This window comes from Agelaius tricolor, unplaced genomic scaffold (genome assembly GCF_023055355.1).
Source record: "Agelaius tricolor isolate 1412-34295 unplaced genomic scaffold, bAgeTri1.0.p SCAF_37, whole genome shotgun sequence".
In the NCBI taxonomy this organism is placed as follows: Eukaryota; Metazoa; Chordata; class Aves; order Passeriformes; family Icteridae; genus Agelaius; species Agelaius tricolor.
Window position 1 is genome coordinate 3,704,055 of NW_027269297.1, and position 14,692 is coordinate 3,718,746.

Below are 14,692 nucleotides of genomic sequence, written 5' to 3' on the forward strand. Positions count from 1 at the left end.
AACAACAAACACCAGTGTCACAGCAACTGAACAAATACACCACAAACATCTCCATTATCTCACCTGAACAAGCACCATAAGCTAAGTGCCCATTTGTTTTATGACACCTTTTGTACTGCCACAGAGCCAGTCTCATCATCACCACATTCAGGTGGTTAAATAAGGATGTAAAATATCAGGAGGAAGGAAGGAATGAGGTGTGGGGACAAGGGAAGTGCCACAGCAATGCCCAAGCACCATTTCAGCTCCTGCCACCCAGCCAGCACTGGAGAAAAGGTACAAACTGGGGGGCACTGACAGGTGTAGGTGCCACCTGAGAACCAGGGGCTTCCCAGGACTTGATGGGCACATGGACCTCTGCAGGTCCACAGAAATAGCATGGCTTGGGGGAACTGCAAGCCAGAATTGGAATATGCAGCCATAGAGGCCAGTCTGGCCTCCAGGAGAGGAAAGGAAAGCTCCAGAGCTGATCCAGAGCTCACCTGTCAGCAGCTCTGTGCCTACAAAAGCTGGCTTTGAATTGGGCCCTTGCCTAAAATGCATCCAAGACAAGCAGGATGAATCCTCTCTGGAGGTGTCTCCATTGCTGACAGAAGAAAAGGCTGGTCTGGACTAGTCCTGTTTTCCCCAGTTTGGTACCATGAATTCTCACCTTTGTGTGTGGCAGAGGTGAACATTTCCAGCAGTACAGCCCAGCCCAGGCACCTCAGCAGCTGGTTCAGGCTCTGCTGGATTTGGTTTCCCACCACATTTGGTTCCCAGTGCTGGATCACCAAAGTGCCTGTCAGTGAGTCCTGGGAGAGGTGATGGACAGAGGGCAAACATTGCCATTTCTCAGCTCTCTCACAGCTGCTGCAGTGCCAAGCAGGGGCAGCAAGAGTGGTTTTCACCCTCCAGAAGGTGAAACATTTTGAAGGAGGTTCAGCCCCACTCAGGAGCTCCAGCTGCAGAAATCACTGTTTGAAGAATTACTGATGTTTTTTGGTGCTGAGCTCAATCTCATCCAGGAGTAGATTGGATTCCCCAGTTGCACACTTCCCAGAGCTAGGGCACCCTGGCATTATTACTGAATACAACCCTCTGTACAGACTGCTTGGGAATCATCTTACTAAGGACTTTTCCTGTGTAAATGGCTCAATACTTTCCTTTCAGCTCCATTAGTCCTTTGCTGTACTCATGCCTATCTTCCCACCCTGCCCACACATACACACCAAGTGCCAAAACTACAGCACAAGCCTGAAACCAGTAAAAACAGGATTAGCAACATCCTCTGAGAGGCAAGAAAGTGTTAAACTCTGTTCCCAGGCCCGACTGGATCAAGTTGCTAATTGCTAACAGCTGGCTGCAGGAGAATAAAATCCTGTTACAATCATTGGGAGAATGGAAAAAAAAATCTACTTGTTGAAAAACTCACCAAGAAATGCAAAAGAGGGCACTTTTCCCCAATAAACCCAGCAGCTAGCATGCCTGAAAAGCCAGTCCATGCCTCCACAGAGGAGCAGCTGGCTGTGACCCAGGGCACAGCAAAGGCTCAGCGAGCACAGGAGGGAGCTGTTCTTCAGTGATGTGCATGAGGAAGGTGGGACTTGGAGCTCCTCCAGGCCCTGTTCTCCCTCCAGAGATCCATTACAGAGGTCTGGCATGTTTGCAAGCCTCTCTAGATCCCAACTGAAACAGGCATTTGTTTTAACTGGTTCCTTTGCAGATCATTATCCCGGAGTGGGAGCTGAGGGTTTGCTGCAGGAATCCCACTCCAGATGCCCAGAGCCACACCAAGAAACTCCACAAGACACAGAGAGTATCACACACAGAGCTCTGTGTACAGCAGGAGAGGCTATCCTGAATCAAAGCATCCTCAGAAGAGGTCCAGGAACAAGCAGGAGGAGTGGATGGCATCTCCTAGCATTCCTCAAGGAATTCCATGGGCAAGAAGCAAAGCCAGTAATTGGGGCAATATCTGATGCTTGAAGAAATAAGAGGCTGGGAAATGGGATTTCCAGTTTTCTGGCTCCAAAACAATGGTAGAGCATTTCTCTTTGCCTCAGAGCTAATCTGAGAGACCTCAGCCCCAGCAGCCTTCCCCAGGAGCACATGCAGCTCTGGTTTGGACCAAACAGAATTTGGTGATGAAAACGCTTAGCAGAAAGAATTCTGATCACTTTTTAAAATGTTCTGCTTAGTTTACAATTCAAATGCTGGCACAAGACTGACAAAACAGAGCAGGGCTGCTGGCCAGAGAACATGGCCACCCCCTCCAGCAGAGCTGCTGCAGGGTGAAGGATGGAGCAAGCCATGCTGCTTGTGCAGGAGCCCTGTGAAAACAGGCAACAAATTTCCCCTCAGGTGAGCTCAGAGTGGTGTCTCCCTCTCTGGATTCAATCAACCAGGCAGCAGTGGAGAGGTCTCTATGTGACACGTGGATGGCACCTGGACAAACCAAGTGCCAACAGTGACACCAAAATTCATTGCGTCAGAATAACAGGGGAGCTGGGCAGGGCCAGCAAGATCCTGGCATGAAGTGCAAGGCTGCAACAGGAGATTTGGGATTTAGGCAGCAAGAGATGGTCAGAAAGAGGAAAAAGCTATTGCAATGTTTGGAACATGGTGGGGGACATTGGGCAGAAATAGTGACAACTCTAAGTCATGTCCAGAGCAGGACATATAAAAGCAAACAGATTTTAGGGGAAAGGGTTGGGTTAATCAAAATAGATGTGAGAAGTAAGCCACAGAACAGGGAAATTGAGACAGGAATAGGCTCCAGCATCATCTTTGAGGTGGCATTGGGAGACCTGTCACAAGAGACACAAATGTGGGATCAAAAGGACAACATGCAGGAGTGGCACTTGGGGTGGGACAGGGACACCACAGAGCTGAGTCTGAGGCAGTGGCAGAGGAATGGGAACACCAAGGACTGGGTGTACCTCATGGACACCCTCTGGAGAGGTGGAGACAGGCCTGCCCTGAGGCTGAGGACAGTCTGAGCCTTGTTTTCTACGTTGTAGCCAAACATCTTAATGGGGTTATGAAGAAAGTGACACCTCACTCCTGCTGGATTTTAGGAGAAAAACAGCATTTCAGTCACCCACACCACAGCATGTGACACGGGGAAGAGCCCAGGGACTGCCATGAGGGAGTGCCTCACCCACAGCCCAGAGAGATGCTGCTGTTTCTGCACAAGGCCAGTACATCCTCCAGCTTTTTCCCACTGCCTGTCAGCCAGTCCTACAGGAGTGGGGTGTCCTCAGTTTGTGAAACTGCCCAGAGCACTTCTGTCACACAACCAGACTTGGGGATAAATGAACGTGCATTAAATGTAATTTAATCCATTCAAGTAACAAGGTCAAAATTAGAAACCATTAGAAAGATAAAGCCAAAGATAAGGAAATGAAAATTCACTGCACCACAAGGTGAGTTTTAGCTCAGCTATACCAAAACCAAAGCTTTCCCCCCAACCCAGGGCACAGGAACTCTGTGCTCATCTCAACCAAGGAACCTGGAAGTGCTTCCCATGACCCAGCCAGACCTGCCAGGGCCCTGCTCAGGACAGGGCCATTCCCCAGGAGCCCCCAGCCAGCAGCAGAGGCTGGGGAGCCTCCAGCACCCCCTCCAAAATACACATCCCCTCAACTGCAGAGGCTCCAGTTCCCAGCTCCAGTGCCGCTGTTTCTGTAGCACAGAAGTGGCAGGAGAATAAAAAGATTGGGCACAATCCAGCAGTTCCAAGGACCTCCCTTGTCCCTGCCCAAGCAGCAGTGGCCCTTACTGTCCCTTTCCAGAGCTTCCTTCCCACCCTGACAGGCCCAAAGAGCACTCAGCACAATGACATTTTTCAATGTTCCTGAACACTGGCATCTCTCTCCAGCTTTTTTCTTTTTTTTTAACAATCCTTAAAATACATCAACTAAAAGTCAGCAATAGTTCTCTCAAGACCTGCAATCTTCCACTGCAAAGTCTCACATAGCAACCATCCCCAGGACATGTTAACCACAGAGATGACAGATGGGGTATTAAGAGCACTCAATCTAAACCACCTTCCTCCCTCCCTGTTCTCAGGGGGCTCCACCATAACCTTTTACTTAACTGTGCTCTAACTTGCAGTCAGAAGGAGATCAGGTTGCTGAGCTGCAGAATTATTTGGGCTGGAGGAGATTCCCCAAGAGAGCATCTAATCCCAGCTCCTACTCCAAGCAGGGTTAGCACCAATTTCAGAGCAGCCTGCATGGGGCTTTGTCCAGCTGTGTCTTAAAATCCCCCAAGGATGGAGGCTCCCCCCACCTCTCTGGACAACCTCCCCACTGCTCAGCTGTCTGAAGAAGGAAAACTTTATCCCTCTTTATCCCAAAGCAGAAACTCCTGTTATCTCATTGACAATCACTGTCAATCCTCCTGCTATGCACTCCTTGATAATCTGCTCCTGGGTATTCCAGAGCTGCCTCTTGTCCCAGCTGAACCCCCCTGACTCCACCAGCTTGCTCAGGGAACCAAGATTCAGTATTAATTTACTTAATAGTTTCTCCCAAGCTTCTCCCTGGTGAGACAGAGGCTCCCTCCAGGCAGATTTTGCCCTGACTCCCACTGGCTTGTTCACAGGGAAACCAGGGAATAGCTGAGTTTGTCCCACACTGGTGTCAGAGCACAGCTCCTCACCCTCTGCTTACAGAGTGCAGGGATCACATTCCCACTGCTGACTATTTTTGAGGGGTATCAGGTGGCACTTTCTAAATCAGCTCATTGAACCCAGCACTGACCAGCAACAGGGACACTGAGGCTCTGCCACCCTGGCACAGGGCAGGGCTGGGATGAGGATCAGAGCCCCCCACAATGCCCAGTGGGTGTTTCTCAGCTCAGAGCCCACCAGCAGTGCTGAGGCAAGCAGGAAAGCATGAAGGACATGCCAGGGATCAGTTCCTGCCCAGGGGATCCAACACAGTCCTGCTCCCAAAGCAAAGCCCCCTTTGCCTCCTGGGAGCAGCAGCCTCTGCTCCACAGCAGGGTTGCATCCCTGAGGATCCAGGTTTATGGTGCCAATGCAGCTACTCTTGGCAACCAGTGCAAGAATCTCATTAAACCCACAGTTTGAGGTGGTTTTTTTGATTTTTTTGGACATGATCTGCTTTCCATCAGAGCACAAGGACTGCTGAGCATGCTCCTTCTTCAGCGTGGCAGAGGCTGGTCTGCACTGCCCGCTGGTTACCTGCTCCCTTCTCCATCTTAAAACACTGCTACAACATTTGTTTTCCCAAACTTCTGGAACTCCTTTGGTCTTCCCAGATTTATTACAAATTGGCAGCCAGGATTCAGAAAGCTGCTTTGGCAATTTGTTTTAAACAAACAGGTTCCAGTGTTGCTCAAGTTTCAAAATACTCTGAAATGTTATCTTGGGTTTAACACCCTCCCTGGTTACCAGTGCAATGGGAGGTATTCTGAGAGAACATCATCCTGCTTCTCCACAAAAATGGAAAAGAAATGTTTCACTTCTCTGCATTGTTATCAGCAGTCAGTTGGGTTTAACCTTTCCCAACAATATAAGCACCGCTGATGAAATTTATTTTGTTTTACAGATATTAAAATATTTCTCACTGCGCCGTGATATATTTGCTGTGCTTTTTCAGTCATCTTTAGCTTTCCTTATCAACTGCCTACCTTCAAAAATACCAGTAACAGGCCCTTATCTACAACCTTTGTTTTGCAAATTGCTCACAGTTGAGCCTATTTAAAAGCTAAAACATGATTACTGGGGGAAGCTCTTTGCAAAACCAGAAGAGAAGCAAACCCTTGCACAGAGCTGCACATAGTGCCTGAGAACTGCTGATTTTTGCAAGGGTAGAAGCCAAATTCTGAGACAGTTCAATGAAAATCAAACCAGAAACAGGATTTTGGAACATCTACTAATTGAGCTGCCCTTCCAGTCTCCCTCACACCACCACAAATGTTGATGATATTATCAAAAGCTACATTTTATGAGTTTTGCAATTTCTCTTCATATTTGTAAAAACAAAACTCAGAGCACCTGTAGCTGGCAAAAAGCCCCTGCCCTTTGCCTGAGGAGCACTGTGGGCTTTGCTCCAGTGGCACCAAAAAATGTTAATAAAAATGGAGAGCCATGCCCTACAGCCACAGGAAGATACCAGACTTGAAGAAGCTTTCCCAATATCAGAAAGAAGCATAACTTACCAGCCTTCCCTGCATTCCACAGACTGCAATAACTGCAAATACCAAAATGCAGTGAGTGGGAAGTGCTCCAGGCCCCCCACAGCACCCCAGCAGCCAGAGGGGACAATTCTGGCTGTGACCTCAGTGGGCACCATTCCTCCAGAGGCTGAGCACAACTCCAGCCAAGGCAGCCCTGTCTGGGTACACACAGCTGTTGCATTTGGCTTCAGCAAACTTTGTTTACGACCCAAAGTGGTTTTAAAGTTTAATTTATGAAGTGCCTGGCAGAGATGGGAGCAGTGAGTGGCAACACTCACACATCACCTGAAACACAGCACCAAGCCTGGAGACTCCAGGGAGGATTTCCAGGCAGCTCCAACCACGTTGCACTGGGTTTGCTATTTACTGGTACAGCTCTGCAAGATAAAATTTAACTTCCCATGCACAGAGATGAAGGTACCATTAATTAAACATTCCAGCAAAATATCTGCGATGATTAGAGACAGTTCAGAGAAGATCTTTGCTTACCACAATGTATTTCAAGCAACCAAAGCAAATGTTCTGCTTATAAACAAAGGAAAAGCCAAGAACACAGAAAAAATCTTGAGCAGCATTTCACAGCTTTGGCAAGGCAGAATGACCAATTCTGATTAAATTTTCTCGAGACAACAAAAAACAGAAGCCCACAGAGATGTAATAAGATTTAGCAATTATGCATAAGGCAGGTAGCAGTAGGAAAATCATGGTATTGTTTGAGGTAAAGGCAAGAGAAACAGGAGAGATGAGAAGGAAAAAAGAAATTTGTAAAACAATGATGCCTAAACCAAAAAAAAAAGGTCCCCATTTACCTCTTTTCCATATTGAAAATGAACTGAAATTAAAAAACAACAAATTAAAACAGAGGAAATGAAATTCCACAGCATACCATGTGCATTGAGCCTCTGGGACATATTGCCACAGAGCAATGTGGGAGTAATTCAATAAAATATTGAAGTAGATCTCCATAATAAGAACATCTGCAATTCCATTAACAGAGTGAAAGAGAGCACACTGGAGATAATTTCTGCTCTAGCCAGGCATAAGCAAAGCAGTTAGTGATGTGAGCAGGGGTTATCTCCTGCACGGGCAGGTTCTTCCACAGCTGGCTGCACTCAGGCTCTGGGGCTTTCCTGGGCCTGTGATAAGATGGGTGCCTGAGTAGGTGGGCTGTGGTCCCAGCCAGTTTGGCAAGCTCTGCCTCTCTGGATAGAGATCACATTTCAGTTTTCAGCAGCTTATTGTGCAGCTTCTCAAAAAGAGAAACAACAGTACCCACCTTTTTTTTTTTTTTTTTTAAAGAGATTATCCTCTGTGACACAAAAAGAGCAGATGAAATTTCAGCCAAACCTATTAAAGAAATACCTGTGGAGCAGTGAGCAACCCTGAACACTCTAAGTGGAAACACAACTATTTTGGAAAGTTCTCAGCGCCTGAAGAAATGGGTTTACTGAGGAAATAAATAAGATTTTATCTGGAGGGGCTGCTACCAGAGAGCCCTATGGCTAACCCTAACAATGAGGATTCTCAGGAGCACCTTCCTGCACATTCATACTCCTGTGTTTCAGGGTAAATGGGAGCCTGAGAAAGTTTAACAGTGACCAAAACTGCAGTAGGTGCTTCAGGAGGGGACAGGGTCTGCCTCTCTGTGGGAGAAGAGGTGAGAACACAGCAGTGCTCCCCACAGAACAGGAGCTGCTGGGCTCAGGGCGCAGGAACACATTCCCTCACTTTCCCACAAGAACTCGCTGCCAGCTCCAGCTTTGCACATCTGTCCCAGCCTCAGCCCTGGCACCCCTCAGAGCTGGCACACTGCCCACACCCCCCAGAGCCCCAGAAATGCTGCCCAGAACCCAGCAGCAGCAGCTTTGTGCCCACAGAACACCCTGTGTGCCCTGGGGTGCCCAGGCACATCCCTGAGGGAATGGCCATGATTTGGGAACCCTCCCGGAGCCCACTGGTGCCCAGAACCCAGCCAGCAGCACCCTTGTGCCCACAGAACACCCAGTGTGCCCTGGAGGTGGAGGCACATCCCTGAGGGAATGACCATGATTTGAGAATCCCCCCAGAGCCCCAGAAATGCTGCCCAGAACCCAGCCAGCAGCAGCTTTGTGCCCACAGAACACCCAGCGTGCCCTGGAGATGGAGGCACATCCCTGAGGGAATGGCCACGATTTGGGAACCCCCTCAGAGCCCACTGGTGCCCAGAACCCGGCCAGCAGCACCCTCGTGCCCACAGAACACCCTGTGTGCCCTGGGGTGCCCAGGCACAACCCCGAGGGAATGGCCATGATTTGGGAACCCTCCCGGAGCTGTGGGAGGGAAAACAGGCTGCAAAGAGCCACCCTCTCCCTCCCAGGCAGAAAAGCCTTCACCTCCCAGCACAAACCCCCTCCACCACTCCCAGCAAGCCTCCAAAGGCTTTATCCAAGGACAGAAACAAGAGGGGAGAGAAGGGAGAGAGCTGACACCAAGCTGAGAGCCAGGTTAAGCTACAAGGACCCTACCTGCCTCTGCCAGGGCCTGCTGAGCACAGGGAACAACTGCTATGGCTCTTTGGAGCTCCACAGGTTGAGCCAGGCTGTAGTTTCGACATTCCTTGCAACTTTCCACCAGCACACACATGATATGTTCAAACTTGAGTGACTCCTCCCTCCTCCCTCCCTCTGCACACACAGACAGGCCCAGGAGATGGCCCTGCCTCTGTCATCCCAGTTCCTATAGCAACTCCTGACCCAGCAGATGGAAACAGAGCTGTTTTCTAGGCAAATCTGCCTTCTTGGATTCCTCTGCTCTTCCCTGCTGTTGGCCCCTCCTTGCTCCAGTGCTCTCCCTGGGGGCTGCTCCGCTGGCACCTGGCCCAGACTTTGCCTGGAGGAAGGCCAAGCTTTGAATTCATTTAGTAAAACCACAACATAAAGCAGCTCTCCTGCTCAGGAAGCAGGGCCCGTGTAGTCCCAGGGGCAGAGCCAGCCTGCACCTTCTGGTCAAGCACAGCTGCCCGTGCTGGGCAGGAGGATCCCGGCAGGAACATCAGCACTGCTCATCCTCATCCTCATCCTGTGCCATCCACGAGGAAAGGTAAAAAGAGACAGAACTAGTCATTTATTAGCAAGTCCAGCCAACAGAATTATTATAACCCCAGGCACTTCTCAGACTTCTGCTTCCAAAGCCTTTCCTGGAAGAGGGAGAGCCCAGCTGTGACACCAGGGCTGTCTGTGCTCATCACAACTGCTCACCCCATTGCTGTCCTCAGGTCAGGGCCCCACAGCAGTGGAGGTCACCAATGCAGCTGTCTGAGAACAGCACATCACATTCAGTACCCCTTCTCTAAAAATACAGAAAATTAGGCAAAATAAAGAACTCAAACCAGGCTGTGGCATTTCAGGGGAGATAATTACTAAGGGTGACAGTGGGATTGTCATGAGCAGGTGGTTCTGTGGTGACAGGACAAGCAGGACTGCAGCTGGAAACAGGGTCAGCAGGTACCTGTGAGACCACCCAAACCCAGCACAGGGGTTACAGAGCTGCTACAGAGCTGCTCCTGGGCTGCACAGCCCTTCCACTCCCAGCCATCCCTGCCCACATGGGCACTGCCCTGGCCACTGGAGAGCCATGGGGGCACAGCAGGATGGGGACACGCTGACGTGGCTGAGAAGGGCACTGGGGCTTGAGAGGAACCTCTGAGGGCTACAGAGAACCTCTGGAGGTACAACCCCAGCAGGAAGCTAAGCAGCACAGGAGAGCAGAGAGCAGCAGGAATGTGCTGACCCTGCCAGCTGGGAAATGCAGGTGCCAGCCTGCCTGCTGAGAGGGAGCTGCTCAGCAAGGGAAGGGCTGCAATGTCTCTCTCTCACACCTGGCAGGGGTAGGACTCCTCCCAGGGCCAGCAGGGCAGGGCTGGGAAGTGATGCCAGAATTGCACAGCACTCACAGGGACTCCACAGCAGGAGGGTGAAGAGGGGACGGCAGCCATCCTGCAGAACCCCACAGGCTCCGTCAGCTTCCAGCAGGAACTCCAGCAAAGCCTCAACAGAGCAGCAGGTATTTTGGGTATCCCAAAGCAAGAAAGGACCTCAACAGAGCAGCAGGTATTTTGGGTACCCCAAAGCAAGAAAGGAAGCAGACATGAAGCACAACTGTGCCCACACTAAGTCCCAACTGGAAGATGCAGTCAGGTGCCACCTTGCTCCCATTTTCCTCCCTAGCTCATCCCAACCACACAACCCACCTCTGGTCTGAGAACAGAAAACTCTTTTCCTTTTCCCCCGTGGTAATTTTTCCATGCATCAGTGAGTTAATTAGCACAGAGGGATGGGACAGTCCCTAAGGCTCCTGGATGGCTGGGACATGAGCAGCAGTAGGGTGCATGTGGGAAGATATCAGATCCCTTTCTGCCTGCTCCAAAGGGGTGTTACTCATTCTGATAATGCCCTCCAAGGCACTCTCCTCCCAAAACAAGGATGGCTGCCCTGAGGACACAGTGGGACATGGGAACCAAGCTGGATACAGGCCCCTGGGGTAAACTGGGACCAAACAATTCCCTTTGCAGGACACAGGGCAGATTGTGGCAGCAGGAAATGCTGGACATCCAGAAACAGGGAGTCCAGGAGTGGCATCAATAAAAGCATCAAAGCAGATGCATATCACACAAACAACATCAAGGGCTTAGAAAAAGCTCCCAATTTCCCTGTGGTGCTGGGAAGAGCAACGGCTCAACTCACAAACAGATCTGAGGAGCTCCTTTCCCAGGGGAAGGACATTGCTGTGGAGGCACAAAACGCTGCTGGAAAACTGCTGAGCTTGCAGTCAGACTCACTTGAGCAGTTCAGCACAGAAAAAGGCTCTCTGCTGGATGCCCTCTGAGATGTAACTTGATCCCACAGTACACATCCACTAATCAATCGAGGGATAAAGCAAAGCAGAAAACAGTCTTTTTTTTTAACTGGAATGAGCCCAAATATGCACAATAACAGATCCCACTCAGAGCTATTGCAAACTCAAGTGCTTGGGAGAGTTTTGCATCTCACATCGCAGAGGGAGCATATTTCTGCAATAGCATCATTGCTTCTCAAATTGGGTATTTGAGAGACTTCCTAACGACCTCATAGCAGCACATGTGACCACTAAGTCATCTTCTCAAAGGACCAGGAATAACATCAGCAGACCCTGTTTTGGTTGTGCACAGGACAGCTTTCCTCAGCACAAGCAGGTTCCTGAACAGTGAGGGAGCAGAAAGGAGCAGGACTCAGCTCAGGCCAGAGCTGGCATCGTGATTGTTTCTCCAACAGATTCTGTTTGGCCTTGGAAAAGATCCATCCAATTAACAGATGAAGACCCATTAGCACATACTAAATTCCACATACAAATTTAGACACAAAAGCTTGTTTATCCCAGTGCAGGCCAAATTTGTTGGGTTTAAGGCATCTATATGATAATATAAATCCCAGAAGTATTCCAAACACATTCCAAGAGATAAGAGGTGAATTGACAAAACATGAAATAATGACTTGAAAGGGCCTCCTTTTTTTTTTTTTTTTCCCTCCCAGTGCTTAAAAATAACCCGCTATGCTGAGCAGCAAAGCAGGAATTAGGAATTTGTGGGTGATGAACTGGTGAGCTGATCACATTGGGATGGGGAAGTTGCCTTTTGCTGACCCCCAGCCACCCCCAGTCAGGTGGCACTGGGAGAAATGAGTGACCACCACCTGTAATTATGTTAACACTGAGGTGAAGGCAGCTACACCAAGAGCTCAAGCCACACTGATGGCCTTGAACACCTGAGGAGATCCCTCCTCTGCTCCCAGCACAAGGCTCCTGCAGAGGAAAAGTGACAAAATCCCACTGTGGAGATGCACAGGAGACCTGCACCAGACAACTTCCCAGTTACCAACAGTGATATGGGAACACACATCCAAGCAAGAATAAGGAACGTCAAACAGCACCCAAGAGCTTCTTCTGGCAGGTCTCCCCTGCAGCAGCAGCACAACAGGTCCACAAAACCTCCTGTCCCTGCCCAGGGGGGCTCTGCTCCATGGGCCTTACACTCCCTGCCTCCCACCCAGCCCAGCTGTGGCAGGACCTGCACCTGCCTTATCCCAGGAGGGCTCCAGCAGGAGCTGGTGATGCTGTGAGCACCAACAGCTCCTGTCACACAGGACCAGGACAGCACCCAAGTGGCCTTGGGCTAAACACAGACACAGCTGAGGAACACAGGACAGCCCCACTACAAAGGCTGGACCTGCACAGTGTTAAAGGTTTTTATTCTTTCAGTGAGAGGTGGTGAAAGCCAACTCCTGCCTTCACCTTTCCAGGAACTTTTGATGGAACACAGAAGCCTGCTGTGAAAGTGCTCTGTTTACACCCTGCAGCCCTGTCCTGTCTTTACCCAGAGTGAATGTGTTCACTCCCACTACCCCATGAAACATCTGCTCAGCCCAGCTCTGCTGGAATCATCCTCCCACTGCAAAGAAACCCACTTCCAGCCATAAACCTGGGAAAGAGAGAAGTGGGGCAGAGCTTGGCATGATGAGGAAGGCAAGTTTGAGATATGACATCTTCCAAGAAATACTGACAAACCACCTCCACACACCAGGTGCTGACTAGAACTGCTCTGCAGGGTACCAGGAGGCTCAGAGCTGACAAGACAGAGCATGTGGTGACATTACAGACACCTGATGTGGGACACACCCTTCCCAAGGGGTACAAAACAAGGGCTCCAAGGGGAGCACTTACCTTCCACCACATTCCACCCACCCCATGCCAAGGGAGATTTCTTGCTCTGAAGGGAGATATCAGAGTCCTAAAGAGAGCAAGTACCAGAGCAGAACTTCTTTACCTCTCAGTCACTTCCCAAATCACCAGGACAACCTCTGGCCCAGCCATGGGACAGATACCTTGCCATGTCCCCAGCTGATGAAGTTCTGCAGCTGTGCCAAGCTCTCTCTCTCTGGGCACACAGGCAGCTGCTCAGCAAGGGCCTGTCCTGCTGGGACTCAGAAGCAGAGGCCTCATGCCACCACAGCTCCCTCTCCCAGGAGCCAGAAGGGCTGGGGAGTTGGCAACAGAGGAACAACAACTCTTCCCCAGCTCCAAAAATCTCTCTCAGAGCTTTAACATTACCAGGAAAGCTCCAAACAGGAGCAGCCTCCCATTTGCCCTGTTTAAACAACAGGGTCCCCATGATGGGCTGCCCCAAAGGTGAGGGTGAGGAGGGGTAAGCCCAGGTCAGAAGCAGGACAGTGAGCTCAGCTCAGCCTCAGTTGCTGCAGTGACAAAGGCCCAGAGCACACGTCACCCAGAGCACAGAGCTGCTGGCACAGAGCAGTGCTCAGCACTTGTAAACACCCCCTGGCCATCACCGCTGATGCAACCACGGGAAAGGGGCAGAGAAAACCATTATGTGCAAACAGACATCCCTCCCTATCCCTGGACACCAGGACCAGCCCAAGCAGGACATCTCCAGCCTTTCTCTTGTCTGCTTGTTGAGCCAAAACCCCTCTGGCGTCCTGCAGCAGATGAGGATCACTGCCACACCAAGGAAGGGCTCAACTCCCATAAAAAAGCTCTGGGGTTTTGACCCCTAATCCCTGGAAGCAGCTGGTATATTCAGCATGGCCTCTTTCAAAGCTGGCCTTTCTTCTTGAAGCACTAGTATCTAACATCCTGAGTGTTATCCTTCACATGTTCTTCCCCACCAGGGCAGCAGGCAGCTCTTGCTGCCCATCATCCCTGTCAGGAGTTTGGAGCAAGGACATGGTGTAGGGTGTTCGGACAAGCAGAGCTACACAGGTCCTGGGACTGCTGGGGACAAAGTCCAGCTGTCTCTTTTACAGTGATACTTCCCCACATCTCTCTCCCAGAAGTTTCCCAGATAAATCTGTATTGTTATATCACATCTCAAAACTACAAGCTATGGGGATCTGAGGAGGCCAATGTCTGAGTAGTGATTGCACATCCAGCTCAAGAGAAAAGCTAATCAGCATCCTTCACCAGAGGTTTTATTGCAGACACGTGGAAAACAACAGCAGAAAAACCAAAGCAAACCATAAGCACTGGCTGTAAGCTTCATCAAGGAGGAACAGCACGAGGGAAGGGAGAGATGCAGCATCAGCCATGTGATTTTCCAGCAAGGGACACCAACCCAACTGAACCATGGAACAGGCAGAGCTCAGCTCGTGGCAGCAATGCCACTCCAGCTCCTGCCCTGCAGCACACACAGCTCTGCAAAAACAAGTGGTGCATGGAAAAACTGGTGGTAACAAAAGAGCTGCCAGCCAGCATCAGCCTGTCACTGACCCCCCTGCAGCCCTTTACAGCTGCTGCTCCAGGACCCTCTGGCCACACAACCCCAAACCTGACCTCTGCACTTTGGACAGAGTGAGCACATGGAGAGCAGCTGACAACAGTGATCCCCACATGTCTGTGATTCCTCAGCAAGGACCCTCATCTTCAAATAACCAGAGCATGCACAAGCCCGTGCTCCCAGCCTTTCTGGCTGCCC

General features: G+C 50.3%; 1 protein-coding gene across 3 annotated transcripts in view; it reads right to left on the reverse strand.

The window, feature by feature from the left end:
* Positions 1–14,692, reverse strand: part of LOC139603125 (discoidin domain-containing receptor 2-like) — a 65,333-nt gene that overhangs the window by 40,626 nt on the left and 10,015 nt on the right. Inside the window, exon 1 of one of the 3 annotated variants that reach the window (XM_071453605.1) lies at positions 8,697–8,848. The exons of the other annotated variants lie outside the window; for them this stretch is intronic. The gene's annotated coding sequence lies outside the window, so the exon portion shown is untranslated. Of the gene's footprint in view, positions 1–8,696; positions 8,849–14,692 lie in introns of those variants that run through there. 3 annotated transcript variants of the gene reach the window in all.